We start from the raw sequence: 18,810 nt of genomic DNA on the forward strand, positions 1-18,810 counted from the left end.
CATCCGGCCCAGGGGATTTGTATTCATCCAGTGCAGCCAGAGGCCTCTCCACTACCTCTCTGTCAATGTCAATTAGCCACTCAGGTGTCCTGCCACATTTTCTACTATCTCTAGGTGTGCCTGAGTTCTTCAGGGAGAAAACAGAGGCAAAAAAGTCATTAAGCCTGTCTGCTTTTTCTCTGTCCTGCATCAGAGTTTCTCCATCTACTCCCAACAGCGGTCCAATTGCCTCTTTTACGTTGTGTTTGCTTCTCACATATCTGTAGAAGTTTTTCTTATTGTAGCAAGCCCTCCTGGCCAGACCCAGCTCGTACTGAGCTTTGGCCTCTCTGATGGCTGATCTGCAGTACCTAGTAACCCTCATATACTCCTCTTTAGAGGTCTGTCCTTCTCTCCATTTCCTGAACATTTCCTTTTTCTCCCTTAGCTTATTCTGGAGCTCTCTGTGCATCCACATCGGTTTCTTGGAGCCTTTACCATGTTTCCATCTTGCTGGGATAGTGAGGGCTTGAGCTTGCAAAAGCTCTTGTTTGAGAAGGGCTCTCCTTTCACTCGCTCCTTTCCCTTCCAGCACACTCCCCCACGGAATGACTCTCATCAAGCCTCTGAGTTCATCGAAGTTGGCCCTACAAAAATCTAACCTACAAGTCTGGCTATGAACTTCCTTGGCTCCCCACAGCAACTGGAATTCAAGAAGGACATGGTCACTTCCCCCTAAGGTCCCCACCACCTTCATCTCATCTACCAATTCTTCCCTGTTGATTAATATCAAGTCTAGTATGGCCGAGCCCCTTGTGGCTTCCTCCACCTTTTGAAAAAGGAAGTTATCGGCCAGGCAGGTCAGGAAATTGCGTGATTCATGATGCTTTGCTGAGCCTGTCTCCCAGCACACATCGGGGAAGTTGAAGTCACCCATAACTTGGTGGCAAGCAGTCACCCATAATTTTGTGACAAGCAGTAACAAGGAGAGGTCAAGTGGTATCCCTATCACCTTCCATCATGCTACCTAAGAAGGGTGGTGGTCAGCCCAACAACAAACATCCTGTTAAACATGTGCCTGCCATGCACCCCCCCCCCCATGTTATCCCCTTCTGATGAAGAGGATATGGTCTCTAACCAACAAGATATTTTGAAATGTTTAGCAGCTTTGGAGCAGGCCAAGGGTGCCTTATGGCCCATTGCACTGGGACCAAACAGGAGAAAACCAGTTAGGCAGGCTTCGAGGGATGCTATTAAAAGAGAGATATTGAAGCATCTTTCTGCTCTAGAGTCAGCGATGGGAATGTCAGTGGGTGAGGGCAGCATTCCTGAGGCATCAACAAGTCAAGTTGCAGAGGTGACTGTGGTGGAGTTGGACCAAGATGTGCCGGGAGAATCAGCTCTTGTGGTGGTGGATCCAGTAGATATGGAAGGTAAGGAGGCCATGCCTCAAACAGGCTACCCCTGCCCATGGGGGCCACGATGACATGGGGTTGCCTATGGGGCTCCAAGGGTAGTACAGGGACTGTATTCTCAGTTTCCAGTGGCTCTGTCCTCAGAGGGGCAGATTCCTTGGCTTGGCCAGGGTGCTGGGACTTCTTCCTTATCACAGTCTTCAGAAAACTCCTCATCGTGGGGAGGAACAGGGAATACAGCATATATGGGCTCATCAGTAGGATGGCCAGTATGCCCAATTGGCCCTTAGGGATTTTGCTCATACACAGCCCTTGCCTATGGCTTTCAATGCTTTACTGTTTGGTGACACAGCCTTACCTCTTGGGGATCATTTGATCCAAGTCACGAGGGATATGATTCTTCAAGGGGAATATGTGGACATCTTTACCCTTCTCTTCAAGGAGCTGGAGAAGAAGGATAAAGATGAGCTGGATGATAGTGATAAAGAAAGACTGAGGCACCGGCATGCTGACAGGATCTGGGCCAACTGGTTGCCAGACTTCCTTATCTATGTGGGGGTGTTGGTTAGGGCACATCCCCAGAGGGCTGCCTCACTATTGCAATATTTGAACATAATTTAAAAGGGTTACACTGGCTTCTCGGGTGCTGCATGGATTCAGTATGATGAGTTCAGGATGTGGGTGGCCTTCAATCCCAGTTTACCATGGGACCATATACACCAGCGGCTATGGCTGCAGGTGATGTCACCAGCCAAACCTAATTTAAGGGACCATTCTGACAGTGGCCACCTAGTTCAGCATTCAGCTCCAGCCACTATTACCCACACTATGGCTGGGCAGCAGGTTCAACCCCGGCTGCTTTGCTGGGAGTTTGCCTACAAGGAAGTGTGTATCCAGAAGCCTTGTAGGTTTAAACATGAATGCCCCTCCTGTGCAGGGCCACACCCTATAATTCTTGCCCCAAAGTTAAGCAGGGTGGGGGAGGTAAGAAATCGGGGGACAGAGGAGCAGGTGGTAAGCAAGCTGCTGGAAAAGGGACCCAGCACAGTAAGGCTGAAGGTCCTTGAACACTTGCTGCGTGAGTATCCGAGAGAGCAAGATGCTCTTTTTCTTTTGACTGGGTTTACATTCGGTTTTAGGATCCCAGTTCAGGGGCTACGTTGATCCTATATGTCCAAGAATTTGCCTTCAGTTGTTGGCAAAGAAGATATAGTTCACCAGAAAATAGTAAAGGAATGCACTGAGGGTTGGGTTTTAGGCCGCTTTGATGCTCCCCCCAGTTTCTAACTTGAGGGTGTCTGTATTAGGGGTGGTGCCTAAGAAGGCGGTGGGTGAGTTCCACCTAATTCATCACCTTGTCGTTCCCCAAAAGGAATTTGGTGAATGACACTATTCCTGAGCAGTTATGCTCTGTTAAGTATACTTCCTTTGACCAAGCGGTCAAAGTTATGTGTCAATGTGGGGTGAGGGCTGAGATGGCAAAATTCAACAGTAAGTCTGCATTACACCTGCTCCTGGTTCATTCCAATGACTTTGAGCTCCTGGGGTTTTCTTTTGAGGGTAAGTTCTATAGGACCGAGCTCTCTGAATGGGCTGCTCCATTTCTTGTGCTGCCTTTGAGCGCTTTGACGCTTCTGGCTTCACAGGATTCGGAGTGTATTTCTGAAGGCATTGGTGTGCAGACCAGTGGCCAATTGATTGGCATACATCAGGGTTAGATAAGGACCTAATTTTTTGGCATTTTTCACCATGTTCCGGTAATTAGTAATGGTGTGGCAGATGCTTTGTCTAGCCAACAAATGGAGCGGTTTTGGCAGCTTGCCCCGGAGGCCAACCTGCAACCTGTGCAGGAGTTATGGCAATTTGGGAGGCCGAAGCATGCAGGGCTATATGGCTAGCAGCTGCCCCCAGCAAGAGATGGGCCTATGACAGAGCGGTAGGACAATTTGTGGGGTTTAGGAGGGATGTTGGCCTTCAGCAGACTTGGCCCATCCCAGTCAAGCATCTGATGCACTTTTGTGTGCACCAGAGGGGCTGTGGATTAGCAGACAAGTTTATAAGGGGACAGTTGGCTGCTTTAGCCTTTGTAAGCAAGGCTCGGGGGTTTCCTGAGGCCGTGGGTGACTTCCAAATTAGGAAAATGTTGGAGCGCTGGTCTTGTGAAGCTGGAGTTCAAGCTGACCTTAGGGAGCCCATTTCCCCAGCAGTGCTAAAAGGTCTTTGCTCTGCTTAGAATGATATTTGCAGTTCTGGCTATGAAGCTACATTATTTCATGCACTGGCATTGACAGCCTTTTGGGGGGCCTTGTGCATCAGTGAACTTGTAGTCCAGTAAAGATCACTCTGGTTGAGCCTTTATGGCACAGGACATTAAGTTTGAGGGAGACTGTGTTTCCCTTACAATTCAAAAGTCTAAGACTGATCAGAAGCAGAGAGGGGCAGTTATTAGATTGGGGTCATGTTCAGAATTGGAGCTGTGTCCTGTTAGGGCTCTACAAAAGTTTATCCATGTTCAGGGAGAAGAGCAAAGGATATTGTTTAGGCATGGGGATGGTCAGCCCTTGACTCGCTATCATTTTTAGGCAGTGACCTAGAAGGCATTGTCCAAATTGGGACTAGCTGGCATCAAATTCAGCACCCATTCTTTCATAATTGGAGCTGCTTCGACAGCTGCAGCTATGAGGTACTCAGTGCAGGTGATCCAATGTATGGGCAGGTAGAGGTTTGCCACATATCGGTCCTATGTTTGGCCACTGTTGCAGTTTTAAATGCTCACTAATTGGTTTTGATCTGTAGGCACAGCATGGTTTTTGGGTGGCTTATCAAGCAAGGAGGGCACAGATGGGTTCCAGCTTGGGTTGAATGAATGGGCGGTCATGGAATGGCAGGGCCAACGTGGCCTTCAATGATCAGGCTTGTTGCCACTTTTGTTTAGGGACAGATGTGTTCCTCCACCCCATATCTTGGTCATTCATCTCGGTGGGAATGACATGGGACTAGTTCAAGGTAAGGCCTTGTCTCTGCAGGGAAGAATGGACCTGCAGGTGATAAGACAGCATTGGCCTGGGGTGTTAATCATGTGGTCCACTATGTTGAGTTTGGTAGGAGGCAGAGGACTGACAGGCAATTGAGAGGGTTCGGATGAAGGCCAATAGGGCCATTCAAAAGGCCCTAAGGGAAGGGTTGGGTGTCTATTTTCCCCAACCCAGGATCAGGGCTGAATTTGGTAACCTCTACAGAGGTGATGGGGTTCACCTGTCAGAAACTGGCAATGAAATCTTCCTCAATGACTTGCAGCAAGGGCTTTGGTTGGCTCTAGGCCACCAGTGGGGTGCTAGAGCCTAAGCAGAGGCTTGGCCCTGGCGGTGGCAGGATAGAGTTTGGAGAAAGGGAGCGGGCCACTGAGCACCCTTGGTGCTTCCCATTGGTAGGGAAGAGGGTTCTGCCAGAAGCAGCTAGTACTGCTTGTGACGGCTGCCTGCTCGTGGGCAGACTGCCTAGGGGGAACCCCGTGTGCAAATCCTTCCCTCACTGCTGTGTTGCTGAGGCAGAGGAGCTGGAAAGGGGGAAACCCAATTGCCTGGTCGGCTAGGTCTTAGCCATCCAGATGGAGGGCTCACCCCCGGGCTTTGGGGCTCACCCAGGCAGGTTAAGGAAGAGGTCCACGTGAGACCCCGTGACTTGACCTGTACCACTAGGCAGCCCTTGACGCAGTTATTAGTGTTGTTTATGGATGAGCTTAATTTAATAAAGTGATCCTTTGATCCAAGCTTGTGTCTGTCTCTTCATTCAGACTAGGGTGACAAGATTATTTCTTTCTAACCCAGGGCTAGCACTTACGTACTTCCTCCAGCTGGTAGGGATTGCTAATATATGTTAATATTCTTTAAACTAGTCCTCTGATCTTTTTCTGCAAAAGTAGAATATATAAATAACATTAACAACATGTCAGGCACTGGCAGGTCCATGTAGCGCATTGGCAGGGGAGGGGCTGTGCTGATTATCCCAACGACAGGTCCACCCTTCTTGCCCAGCCTGCAGCCACCTAGTCAGCTGCTCTGTGTTGCCCTGGGAGAGCAAGAGAGGGTCCCCCACTGGCCTCAGAAAGGGTTACCTCAGGAGTAGGAGACAAGACCCTGCTGCATGACCAGTACCCACTGAGCCTGCCCCTTTACTTCATGGCCAGACCTCAGCTTAATCTCCTCCCCAGCCAGGGTCTGGAGCCCTCCTTTTATCCCAGCCCTAATGCCATCTCCACCCCAATTCCCACGCTCCCACCCCCACGGTGATACCCAACACCTGGGCCAGGTGTGGCCACAGGCTGTGGCTCAACCCCTTCCCTTGCTCCTGATAGGAGCCTGTCCCTGCCCTTTCCTACTTCCCCCACTCCCTTACTGGGGCTGCCCAGGCCAACTTGGCCCTGGGCAAATCGTGATTTCCCGGCGGGCCTTGGAGGGTGGGCCGGCCAGCCCCAGATGTGGCTGTCAGCATTCCAAGCCAGGTGGGGCAGGCCTGTCGCCCAGGGAGCCATCTGTTGGATGGGCAGTGGCAGGGTCGTGGCTTCCCCGGCTGCCGGCCAACTGCACAACTTCCAGCATAGCCTGTCCGACCATGTGGGGTCCAGGTCTGTGCATAGAGGCTGTGCCACCATGAACCCCTTGCCCTTGCGCCCCAACTGGGCCATGGCGCCATCCACTCAGTGCCACCCATCTGGTAGTCACTTGTCTTCCTCACCGCCGCCGCTGTCTAGCTGGCTCCCATGGGGACCGTCCGCGCCACCACTCAGCTGTTGCTTCAGGTGGCTGCGAACCTCCACCAACTGGTAAGTGCTGTCAGTGAGTGGGGGTGGCTCAGGGCGGCTGCCCGTCCAGGGAGCAGCGAGCGGGGCCAAGGCCATCCCTGGACACAACAACATTTGATTTATACACCACCTTTCAGGACAACATAACACCCTCTCAGAGCAGTTTACAATGTATTTTATCATTATCCCCACAGCAATCATCTGGTGTTATCTAGCTTTCTTGTCTTCTGCCTCTTCATTTAGACATCTAGAATGTTTATATACAGGAAACTTATTTTATTAATTATAATTAATTAATTAATATCCAATTATGGTTTTCTAAACCCCAAGCTACGTGGAGGCCCAGTATTGGCAATGAAACATTTCCCCTAAAATCATTCTAACCTTTTTAACATGTATGTGTGTATGTATGTGTGTGTGTACCGGGGGGGGGGGGGCGGGGGGAGACTTAGCTTGCAAAGAAGACAAATGGTTATCTGGAGAAAAAATACAAAGCTTAATATTTTTGCAGCACTGCTTACTTTATGTGCATGCGGACAATAAGTGCCAACACTCATTTTGACTGTTACTTTGCTGCAGGTCATACAATAAGACTATTCGATGCTTCCAAGATCATCGAAAGATCTTGTAGAAGACTTGGTTAAGTGATACTTTGCTTTAAAACTCACACCTCCTGTAATTTAACACATTGAAATAACCAGATACTTGTATAAATAGGAACACTGTTTAAATATATCTCTATGGATACAAGGAAATTGAACTAATATTTTAAATAATTTAGTTTCAGATTGATAATGGTGATGATTCCCAATGTCATTATTCTTCATGGTTGTTAGTGACAATCATGTTGTGATAGTGTCAAAGTGAAAACTAGGACAGGAGGTTAGTGAATCAGTAGAGCATTAGGCAACTCTGGGACATGTAAGAATGCATGCACCTGTATATTTTTGGTTCTTTGGGAATTCTTTACTGTTTGAGGGATCTTGATTTGTTCTGTCTCATTTTTTTTAAATCCAAATTTGAATTATACTTTTATAGGTGCTTCTTGGTGCTTCTTTTATACTTGTTTTCAAGGTCTTTTTAAAAAGTTCTGTGGTTTAATATGTCTTTGAAAAATTAATTTAAAAAATTAAAAATCTGATCAAGAGACCAACATATTATGTAATGTTTTATTTCAAAATACATTTCTATCTTGTACACTTCTATACAAAGAACCATAAAATGAAACAAAACAAAAATACACTTCCCCAATTCAAAGATTGTACCAAAGTCACTAACTTCAAAGGTCAGTATTAAAGTGACAGGAATAGATGTCTCTTGACAGTTTGAATCATTATGACTGTCAGATATACTGTAAAACTGTGATGCACTTTAGTTTTCTTTTTTCCTCTTGAGGAACATTCTGAAAGATGCGATTCAGATACATCCAATGTCAACAGTGAAGTGTGCTATTACTTATGGCATCTCTAAATGTACAGAAGAATATTTTAACCCCTCTAATCTGTCCCTTTTTATTGCATTCCTTTGTTTCTAATAACTAAAGGTTCAGAAGTACACTTTGATATTTTGTACCATTGCCTGATCTGCATATTCAAAATGTTGCTTTAATTCCCAGCCCAATCTAGAGGGATTTTCCCATAGAAGTATTCTTAATTTTATTGGTATTTTCAAAATATTTATAGAAATCTCCCCAAATGCATTAATTATCACTAGATGTCAAGAAATAAAAATAAATTTAGGCTACTGCACAGTTTGAGGTAGGAATTGCACTTATGAGTAGGCATTTTAAGATCTGCCTTAACTGTGCATCTAAGGGACAAGTAAGACCAGATGCTGAGAAATCCAGGAAAGACTCTAATATGAAAGGCTTCTGACAGATCTTCATATTCAAAGTATTGCTTTAAATCTCATCCCCATTTACAGGGAAAGGCTTGTGGGATCATTACTTCATTCAAGCCAGAAGATGCTTTGTTAATTAGTATTTGTATGGTCTACTGTCCAACTTTAGCCTCAGAAATGGAGGACAGAGGACTATAAACCAACCTTTCTCTTGGTTCTTTTCTCAGCTTTTGATTTGGGGCAGATGAATCAAGAAATAAAGCTGTTTCAGTTTCTGTTTGACTCTCTTCCTTGTATTGTCACTGGGCGTGTGCATAACAGAAAAAATATAAGCCGAAAATGCAAACAGAAATTTCTAGTTCAGCTCATTAAAGCACCTTCCAGAATGCTGAACTAAATCCTGAAAACAAAGATATGCCCCAACATTTGTATTTTTCATTTCAGTTCATACCTTTCAGCAGCAGGCAGGCACTGGGCTCGCAATTTGTTTTCCTGAACAGTGCCAATCAGATCCCAAGGGGATAGGGATCTTATGCTATTAATTATTTCTGTAGGTGGGAAGGGGGAATGAAACCAATGCAATGAGTGCATCTCTACACCCCATAGCTACCCAGGAAATAGCATTCTTTCCCTCCCTGCCAATCAGGTGCTTGCAAGGGAAGACCCTTTCCCTCCTATCAACTTTGGAAATGTTTGGAAGGGAGACTTCAATCATAGGTTGCAATTTGAAAGACACTTCCATGGGAGGGACTTACATCTGAGTAGACCTGTTTTGGATCACTTCTATAGCTTTCTAGGGCTCTTTTTCTGAGTTAAATGGCAAACACGTACCTACTCCCCCCTTTCAAAAACAATCCTGCCTGCCCCTACAACAAAAGGAAAACTTATGGGGAAAACAAATCTGTTGGGGGGGGCAAAATTCAGGCAATCATTCTGCTTAACTGCCTGCACTTGGGTGGTGGAGAAGATTGGTGGTGATAATGTCCCATTTTGCAGCAGAACGCTGTGCATCAAAAGGAAGGATTTTCCCCCTCATAGTGGGAAAAAAATTACAAAGAACTCAGCTCTCTCAGCAGCAGAGTAGCTGCTTAAGCAGGGAGCCGGCTTTTGCAGCCCTGCCTTGAGAGAGGGACAGACTCCCTTCCCGGGCATACAGGGCTTTGGCTGGGGGGGGGGGGTGAGCCAAGAGCCTTCACAGGCAGCTATGCTTCCCCAGCTTCAGTTGCGGCATTTGCTTGGATGAAGCAGGAGCTGTAGCTGAGACGCGGTCTGAGCTGTGAGGGGAACGTGCGCCGGCTGCAGGTATTTGCAGCAGCAGCATTTTGCAGAGGTGGCAGCTGCATCGGCCTCATGGAGGTGACGTATTGCAGTGGCAGCAGCTGTACTGGCCTCCTTGAGGCAGCATTTGTGATGATGCTGCATCAGCCTGAGTTGGATGGCAGCGGTGTCAATTTTAAGGTGGCAGCAGACTGTGTTAGGCTTCAGGCCACCGGTGGAGGCCACCGGTGCTCCAGCACCTGCAGGGTGACGGGCAATTTAGGTGAAGGTTGAGGGAGTGTTGGGTCTTTTGGGGCTCGAGGACAGCCATTGAGGCTGTAAGTGGCTTTGGGGTTTCTAGTTTAGGTGACAGGCAGCTGTGTCCTTGAGGTGGAATGCTGGCCCTACATCTGGGCTGCCATTTTCCTCTCCATCTGTTGTTTGGGGACCATGGGCTCTGGTTGCTCAGGGGGCCCCCCCTCATAAGCCCATCTCCCCTCATCTTGACCTTCTTGGGTGATCAGCTTTCCTTTGCTTGCTTGCATTTCTGCCTGGCAGCCATTTGAGGCAGTTATTTATAAGGGAGTAGTAATTTTGGCCAGGCCTACCCTACATCTGCCTAGCTCCCTGACTGGTGTCCATTTTGGGGCAGGTTTTTGTTGGCAGCCATTTTCTGTGAGCCTCTGCAGGGCTGTTGTGGTGCCACCTGGTGGGAGGTTAAGGAATTACTGTCTGGAAGCTGCAGTTACATACTGATTAAGTGGTTTGGCTGCAAACCAGCCCTCTTTGATCACTTGAATTAGTGGCTTATAAAGTATTCAATAACCAAGTTACACAATGCCTCCTAAAAATGGGGGTGGTCCATCCAAAGGTAAACAGCCTGCTAAGAGGTCTGCACCTAGGAAGCTTCCACCTACCCTTTCCTCCTCTGATGAGGATGATAGCGGCCCAAGTAGACAAGAACTTCTGGAGCGTCTTGCAGCACTCGAGAGGGCTAGAAGTGGCATGCTGAATTTCTAAAAAAGTTTATAGAATGGAGTTTTACAGGAATGTTTTGTCTCGTCTTTCTGCTCTTGAAGGGTCGTCGAGAGAGGTAGTGAATGATAGCAGCAGCAGCCATGCGCCAACGGCGTCAACTGAAGGAGTTGTGGATGTTGAGGAGGAGTGGCCAGTAGACAGTGGACAAGTGGCTATAGTGGTTGAACCAGCAGTAACAGAGGGTAAGTCAGCTCTGCCTCAGCAGGCTTGCAAGTGGCCATGGGGCCCAAGGGGTCAACCAGCTGTCACTGGGTCTGCAGCTTCTACAACTTCATTGTCATCTCCTGTGCATGGTTGGCCTCCTGCAGGTCAAACTTGTTGGCCTGGTTACACCTGTGGGTCATTGAACCAACAACAGGCACAGGTTACCCCTGCCCAAGGGAGTTGTACCAATGGGGACAGCCAGGCCTATCCCTTTTCTGCAGCAGGGTGGCCTTATGGGTATGGCCCTCAATGGGGCCCAGTTCCGTATGGATCCCCTGTGTATGGAATGGTGAGGACACTGCATTGCCCCTGGGTGATTACTTAACACAGGCCACTCAGGACAAGATTATAAAAGGAGAATATGTGGATGTCTTTACCCTTCTCTTCAGGGAGCTGGAGAAGAAGCATAAAGACAACCTGGATGCAAGGGACAAGGAGAAGATCAGGCGTAGGCAGATTAACTGTACTTAGTTGCATTGGTTACCTGGGTTTCTTATCTACGCTGGGTTATCTACAGCCCTGGAGGGCTCTCCCCCTCTTCCAATACCTGAATATCATCTACAGGGGATACACTGACTTTGTGGGGGGGGGGGGTGGCTTGCCTGCAGTATGATGAAGAATTCCGCATGTGTGCAGCCTTGAATCTGAGCCTTCCATGGGACCAAATTCACCAACAGCTATGGCTGCAGGTAATGGCCCCTGCTAAATCTAATCTAGGGGATAGATCTGACAGTGGTCACCTGATTTTCTGGTCTTCACAAGCTTCAGCTTCTGGTACCCACATCCCTGTGGGGCAGCAGGTTCAATTCTGGCTGCTCTGTTGGGACTTTACGTCCAAAGGGGTGTGCAACAGGAAGTCATGCAAATATAAGCATGAGTGCCGTTCCTGTGCCGGAGCCCACCCATACGCAGCTTGTCCCAAGACCAAGCAGGGCAGTAAACGTTCTGGGGGTGGAGGTGGCCAGCAGGCATCTGGTAAAGGGGCCCAGTCCAGTAAAGCTGAGGATACTTGAGCACTTGCTTCAAGCTTACCCTAGGCACCAGGATGCTGCTTATTTACTTTCTGCTTTTAAGTTTGAGTTTCGTATCCCCTTTCAGGGTCCTCAGACACCTTTCACGGCAGCCAACCTTAGATCAGTGGCTGGCACGGAAGATGTGGTCCAGAACAAAATTTTGAAGGAATGTGCAGAGGGCATGGTCTTGGGGCCATTTGGTGCCCCTCTGGTTCCTTCATTGAGAGTGTCACCTTTCGGGGTGGTGCCAAAAAAGGCATCGGGGGAGTTTCACCTTATCCACCACTTGTCTTTTACCAAAAGGAGCTCGGTGAATGATGGCATTCCCGAGGAGCTCTGTTCAGTGCATTACACTTCCTTTGACCAAGTGGTTAAGGTTGTGTACCAGTGTGGGGTGGGAGCTGAAATGGTGAAATGTGATATTAAGTCTGCCTTTCACCTGCTCCCAATTCACCCAGAAGACTTTGAACTCCTGAGGTTTTCATTTGAGAGCAAGTTTTACTTGGACAGGGCCCTTCCAGTGGGGTGTTCCATATCTTGTTCGGCATGTGGGCACTTCGTTTCCTTTTTTGAATGTGAGCTGTGTCGCTGTTGTGCTTGTCTGGATACTGTTCATTACTCAGATGACTTTTTGCTGGCGGGCCTGTAAGGCGGTTGCCCCAGGGAGGGCTTTCCTCTGATAGCTGTGTAACACTATGGGGGACCTTGTGATTGCCCCATTATCAGTTATGGATTAGTAAGGGCATGCAGGAAGACTTGAAGGTCTGGAAGGAATTTTTGGGTTCATTTAATGGGATGACATTTTGGAGGGAGGGCCTTCTGTTTGAAGCAGAACTCCAAGTCATTTCTGATTCCTCTGGGTCTACGGGCTTCAGAGTAAATTTTCAAGGCCACTGATGTGCTGATCAAAGGCCATCAAATTGGGTGGCACAGGGGTTGTCCAAAGATCTTAGGTTTTTCAATTTTTCCCCTTATAAGTGGCAGTTTGGCTTTGGGGACCAGAGTTGGTGAACCACGCAGTCCACTTTTGGTGTAACAACTTAGCAGTCATGCATGTGGTCAACACTCTGTCATTCAAATCCCCCAGGGTAACAAGGCTGGTTCATTCCTTCACCCTGAAATGCCTGCAGTTAAATATTCTATTTAGGGTCAGACACATTCCGGGAATTAACAATGGTATGGCAGACGCTTTGTCTCGCCAACAGATGAAACGATTCTGGCAGCTTGCCCCTGGGGCCGACCGACAGCCATTGCAGATGCCCCAAGAGCTTTAGTAGTTTGGATGGCAGAAGCAAACAGGGTGATCCAACTGTCAATTGCCCCCAGCACTTGCGAGACATATAACTGTGTGGTAGGGCAGCTTAACAAGCTTAGAAAGACAGCTGGGCTTCAGCAGTTGTCGCCTATTCCACCTGAACACCTGGTACACTTTTGCGTTGTTCAGCATGGAAGGGGCCTTTCAGTCAGGTCCATTAGGGGTCAGTTGGCTGCCATGACATTTGCAAGCAAGGTGCATGGCTTACCAGAGGCCACAGGAGATTTCACGGTCCATAAAATGTTAGAGGTCTGGTCCTAGGAGGCTAGGGCATCTGGTGATCTCAGGCAGCCCATCTCCCCATCAGTTATCAAAGAGTTAGGGGCTGCCTGGAGGGGAAGTTTGTTCCTCTAGATTTGAAAGGAAGCTTTTTCATGCTGTGTCCTTAACAGTATTCTTTGGGGCCCTTTGGGTTAGCGAGTTGCTGTCGCAATCCAGCATGGATGTGACTGGCTGGGCTCTGACAGCCCAGGATATTAAGTTTGTAGACAATTGGGTAGCTATTAGGATCAGGCAGTCCAAGACTGAGCAATGGCAGTGGGGGAATACTTTTCTCCTAGACCCCTGTGTTGATAGCAAGCTTTGCCCAGTTAGGGCTCTTAGGGGGTATGTGAAGCTTCGTGGGGAAGGCCAGGGTGTTTTGTTCCACCATGAGGATCAGAGCCCTTTAACTAAGTATCAGTTTGGGGCAGTTACAGAGAGGGCTCTTAAGACTATTGGTTTGTCATGGGTCAAATTCGGCACCCATTCCTTTAGGATTGGGGTTGCCTCTACGGCTGCAGCCATGGGGTAACTTCATCGGGCGATACAGCGTGTAGGCAAGTGGAGGTCAGGTGCATTTCGAACCTACATCCACCCCTTGCCTCAGTTTTGAATAGCCATACTAATTGCTCTTTCTTTAGGTGCCAGTGTTGGGCCAGGAGAAGAAGAAGATCTTCATCTGTGGCCATAGTATGGTGTTCGGGGTGGCCTACCAAGCCACAAGAATGTCACTTGGATCTCAGCTTGGCCTGAGTGCTGTGGCCAACTCACCGGGAGTGGGTCTCCCTCCTGGAGCTTTGTTGTCCATTGACTGGAACCCACATGGTCATGACGGTCTGTTGCCTGAAAGATATTTTGGAAGGACATTTGACAAGAAAGTACTATATTGGATGGACACTGCTTAATATAAGCTTGGTTATTTGTGTTTAGGAGCTGACTATTCATGAATGAACGCTTCAGCTGTGGAAATACTTATTTAGTGTTTGTGATTGACAAATTAATATTGTATAGTCTCCTTGGATGTTTTGTCCCCTTTCGTGATTGTGCTTATATTTTGGTCTGAGATGCTACAAAGGCGGGTATGGCGGGAGGCCTTAGACCCTCAGGCAATTGAAGGGGCCTGGCATAAGGCCAATAGAGCCATCAAGAAACCTTTTAGGGAAGGCTTACCACACCCCAGAATCAGGGCCAAATTTGCCCACCTCTACCGAGGAGACGGCATACACCTGTCGACGGAGGGCAATGAGATCTTCCTCAATGGCCTGTAGCAAGGGCTTTGGTTGGTTTTAAGCCACCCGTGGGGTGTGAGGGCCTAAGCAGAGGCTTGGCCCTTGCAGTAGCAGGTAAGTTTTGGGAATAAGAACATAAGAACATAAGAACATAAGCAAAGCCATGTTGGATCAGGCCAGTAGCCCATCCAGTCCAACATTCTGTCACACACAGTGGCTAGAAATCCAGTGCCATCTAAAGGACTGTCAGTGAGGCCAGGACACCAGAAGCCTTCCCACTGCCTTCCTTCCAGCACCAAGACAACAGAGCACCACCTCCCCACAAAGAGAATACCATCTATCTCCTGTGGCTAATAGCCACTGATGGACCTCTGCTCCATATATTTGTCCAGTCCCCTCTTGAAGCTGGCAATGCTTGTAGCTGCCACCACCTCCTGTGGCAATGAATTCCATGTGTTTATCACCCTTTGTGTAAAGTAGTATTTTCTTCTATCTGTTAGGGAGCGGGCTGGTAAGCACCCAGTGGGGCTTCCCCATGGTGGGGAAACAGGGTCTGCCAACAGTGCGGTATGCTTGTGACAGCTACCATAACACAGGCAGACACCAGCAAGGATCCCCAGGGACAAGTCCTTCCCTCATGCTGTACGGCTGGGGTGTTAGGTGCCTGATGAGGGGGGGATCCATTTGCCTGGCCAGCTGGGTTGCAGCCATTCCAGGGATGGCCTATAGCCAGGGCTGTAGGGCTTGCCCAGGCAGATCAAGATGGAGGCTGACCCCGTGGCTTGACCTGTACTGTTTACTTGGCCTTTGCCATAGTTTATATGAAAAGTTATGTCAATAAATGGCTCTTTAGCTCCAAGCCTGTGTCTGTCTCTTCATTCAATCTAGGTTGCAACTTGGCTCTCCCAGCAGCAGCATTGCTGCTTAAGCCGGGAGCCGGCTTTTGTAGCCCTGGCCTGAGGAAGAGACAGATTCCCTTCCCGGGCATATGGGGCTTTGGCTTGGGGGGTGGAGCCAAGAGCCTTTGCAGGTGGCTTCACTTCCCCAGCTTCAGTTGCGGCATTTGCTTGGCCCACCCACCTCGCTGTAGTGCAGGATTAGCCAGCTGCTTTTCCCAGAGCTAGGTAGGAATTTTTTGCCTCTTTTTCCTAACTGGCTTTTGGGGACAGGGAATTTTTTTGTCTACCTTGTACTGATGGCAGGTTTGAGGTATTGGCCGGAGTGGTGCCGTTTTGGTTAAGTCACTGGCAGGAGAGTTTTGAGAATAGGTATCGGGCTGGTGAGCACCAGGGGTACTTCCTCATGGGTGGGGAATGAACTGGTAATGGAATGGAATTATTCTGGAACCACCCAGAACTAAAACTGAAATGGAAACTTTCTCATACCCTTCAATCAATAGTTTATTAATTTATTAAGGACTAGCAGAGAATGTTTAAAACTGCTCCTTTGAATAAAGTACATAAAATTGCAACACATAAAACATAATTTATACAGACTTTACACATAAAATTCATTGGAATTAAATAATATTTGTTAAAAATCAATTACACTTCGTAGTACTTTATTATGAATTTTTCATGCCGCAGTAAGGAATCTATCACAGGGAGCTGTAATCAATGGATTGTCATCTAAAAGCAGTTTCCTGGAAAGTTCCTAGTCAGAATACCTGAGGGACCGCCTCTCCCTGTATGTAACTCAGAGAGCCCTTAGATCTGCAGGTAAACACCTACTGATGGTCTCTGGCCCCAGGGAGGCTCGGCTGGCCTCGACCAGGGCCAGGGCATTTTCTGTCCTGGCCTCAACCTGGTGGAACTCTCTGTCAGAAGACACTCAGACCTGCCAAGATCTTGTATCTTTTTGGCAGGTCTGTAAGACAGAGTTGTTCCACCAGGTATATGGTTGAGGCCAGTACTGGATCCATTTAATTAGCCTCCCTGCTAGTCTCCTGCCAGTGGGGGGGGAGCATATGATCCATCTGCCCCTCCTCCATGCCTGAAGAGTTAGAATTTCACCAACCCACACCTCCACCCTTTTCTTACCTTATGTATGGTGGGCAGGGGAAGGGGGAAGGGTGCCCTATCTGGAATGCTGATATTCATGTTTGCACTGAGATGTTATTTTATTGATTTTATCTATTGTACCTTATTTATGATTGTATTTGTAACCCACCCTGAGCCTGCTTGCAGGGAGAGCAGGCTAAAAATCTAATCAATCAATCAATCAATCAATAACTCAAAAACCTACCTAGCAAAGGAAAAATAAACTTTGCTCAAATAGCTACATAGAATCTATAATAGAGCAAAACATGCTCATTTGTCTCCACCATGCCCCCTCCACAAGGACAGGCCCTCTCACACATAGGGATCTTTCTAATTGTCAATAGTAAAGCAACCCATGCATGCTCTTTGAAGTTGTGATCTCTCAAAAGACATCTAGGCTCTACCAGAGATACAGCATTGTTGTAGACAGTTTCTCCAGCTGAAGACGGTGATGGAAGCTTTATTTCCCGCCACCCCCCACACCATTTAATGGCGAGAGCTGGTGAAGAGGGAGGATTTAATCCTTGAAAAAAGCATGTATAGAAATTTTTATGAAGGCTTTGGAGTTTATATATCTTCTATTGCCTTATACTAGAAGCCCGCTGGGAATCCACACTTTGAATGAAAAGAGGAAAAGAGACAGGTTGCATATGCTCCAGTGTCTATCATCATCAGCAACAGTCTCAGATAGTGCTATCCCATATTATCAAGACTTTTGCAGTATCTATGGGAAGAGGACAGAAGGCCCAGGGATAAAGGATGAGAATTTGTTGAACTCCTGTTTAGTATGGTCTGCATTTTTGCTACTCGGTATAATATGGAGTCCTTCTGTTTAAGACCTAATGTAGTTGAACTGCTAAGATGCTTGCTTGATTCTTTTACTTCTGTACTGCTTGTACTGACCTGAGACTTGGAGCTTGATCTGCCTATGGGGTCCGTTGATTTGGTACCTGAACTGACTCTGAGAGTTGGTAACTCTGTCTGATGTTGTTATCGCCCAGTTCATGAGATTTATGTCTGTATTTTGTGATCTTGTCACCCCATGGTGTGCAGTGTCCCTCAGGGGGCAATACTCTCCCCATTGCTGTTTAACATCTATATACAGCCCCTTGCCTGGTTGGCACGAAGTTTCAGACTTGGGTGCCATCAATATGCAGATGACACCCAGTTATATCTGATGATGGGAATCCAGCCTGAAAAGAAATAAAGATTATTTTAATCCTTGTAATTGTCAGACTATGGAGGACAGGTTATGGCAGATAGATCCCTGGATCACTTCATCAAGACACATATCCTTGGGTACATGACCTTTATTCAGGAATTCAATCTTGTACATATACACAGGTCCATAGGAGTACATAAAGTAAAAGGCAGGTGAGCCTGGTAACTTCTCATTGAAAGGAATAAGGCTTCAGGCTGTTGCAAAGCAATATATTTAAACAACCCCTTCCCTCCTAAACCACAAATTCAGAGGTAGTCTGAGAAAGAGCTTCAGAGTTCATACACTAGACAGACAAGATACTGAGTAATGCAACACTTCAGACATTCAAGGTCAGTCTGAACAATATCAATAGGAAAGATTGTCCACAGCTGCTGGCTATGTTGTGGGACCGAGAAAATGAAAGTGGTTATGGCAAGTTAAGGAATGTTCTTATCAGTTATGACTAGGGGTGTGCAAAGGCACAGTGGTTCGGCTTTCCTGATTTGGATATACCCGAATCGAGAAGCCGATTCGGGTATAGCGATTCGGGTATCGATTCGGCTTGATTTGGGGGTTCGGGAAAGCTTTTCAATGGGAAAAAGCCTCCCCAGGCTTCTCTTCTCTGAAGCCTGGGGGAGGGATTTTCCCACCGAATCAAGCTAAAATTGGTGGGAGCCTTCCTCTAACTCACCTCTAACAACCCCCCAAGTTTCAGACCGATTAGACCAGGTCCCCCTATCCTAGCCGATAAAAAGGCATAGCTTTAGGTTGCTGCTGCTAATCTCCTATTTTGTGCTTGCTGCTGCTGATCTCCATTATTTCCTATGGGTGGGGGGGAATGAAGAGGCAGGCTTCGTTTGCCAGGGGTGGCATTTTGCATGCAAAATGCACCCCAACCCTCAGGGGCCCTTCTCCCACCTTTCCTCCCACCCCCCACCAAGGCTCAGCCTGCTTCCACTTGTGGGGGGGCATTTCATTGGCTCCCCAAGTAGGTGCTCTTTTCTCTACAACCTACAGCTGGGGGAGGCTTGTCTTGCCAGGGGTGGCATTTTGCATGCAAAATGCCCCCCAACCCTCATGTGCCCTTCTTCCACCTTTCCTCCCACCCCCACCAAGGCTCAGCCTGCTCCCACTTGGGGGGGGCATTTCATGGCCTCCCCAAGTAGGTGACCTTTTCTCTACAACCTACAGCTGTGGGAGGCTTGTCTTGCCAGGGGTG

General features: G+C 47.8%; 1 pseudogene; it reads left to right on the plus strand.

Annotated features, from left to right (window-relative positions):
* Positions 1–1,276: 1,276 nt before the first annotated feature.
* LOC129326255 (methionine--tRNA ligase, cytoplasmic-like) overlaps positions 1,277–18,810 on the plus strand; it is a 59,421-nt pseudogene continuing 41,887 nt past the window's right edge.

This window comes from Eublepharis macularius, chromosome 3 (genome assembly GCF_028583425.1).
Source record: "Eublepharis macularius isolate TG4126 chromosome 3, MPM_Emac_v1.0, whole genome shotgun sequence".
NCBI lineage: Eukaryota > Metazoa > Chordata > Lepidosauria > Squamata > Eublepharidae > Eublepharis > Eublepharis macularius.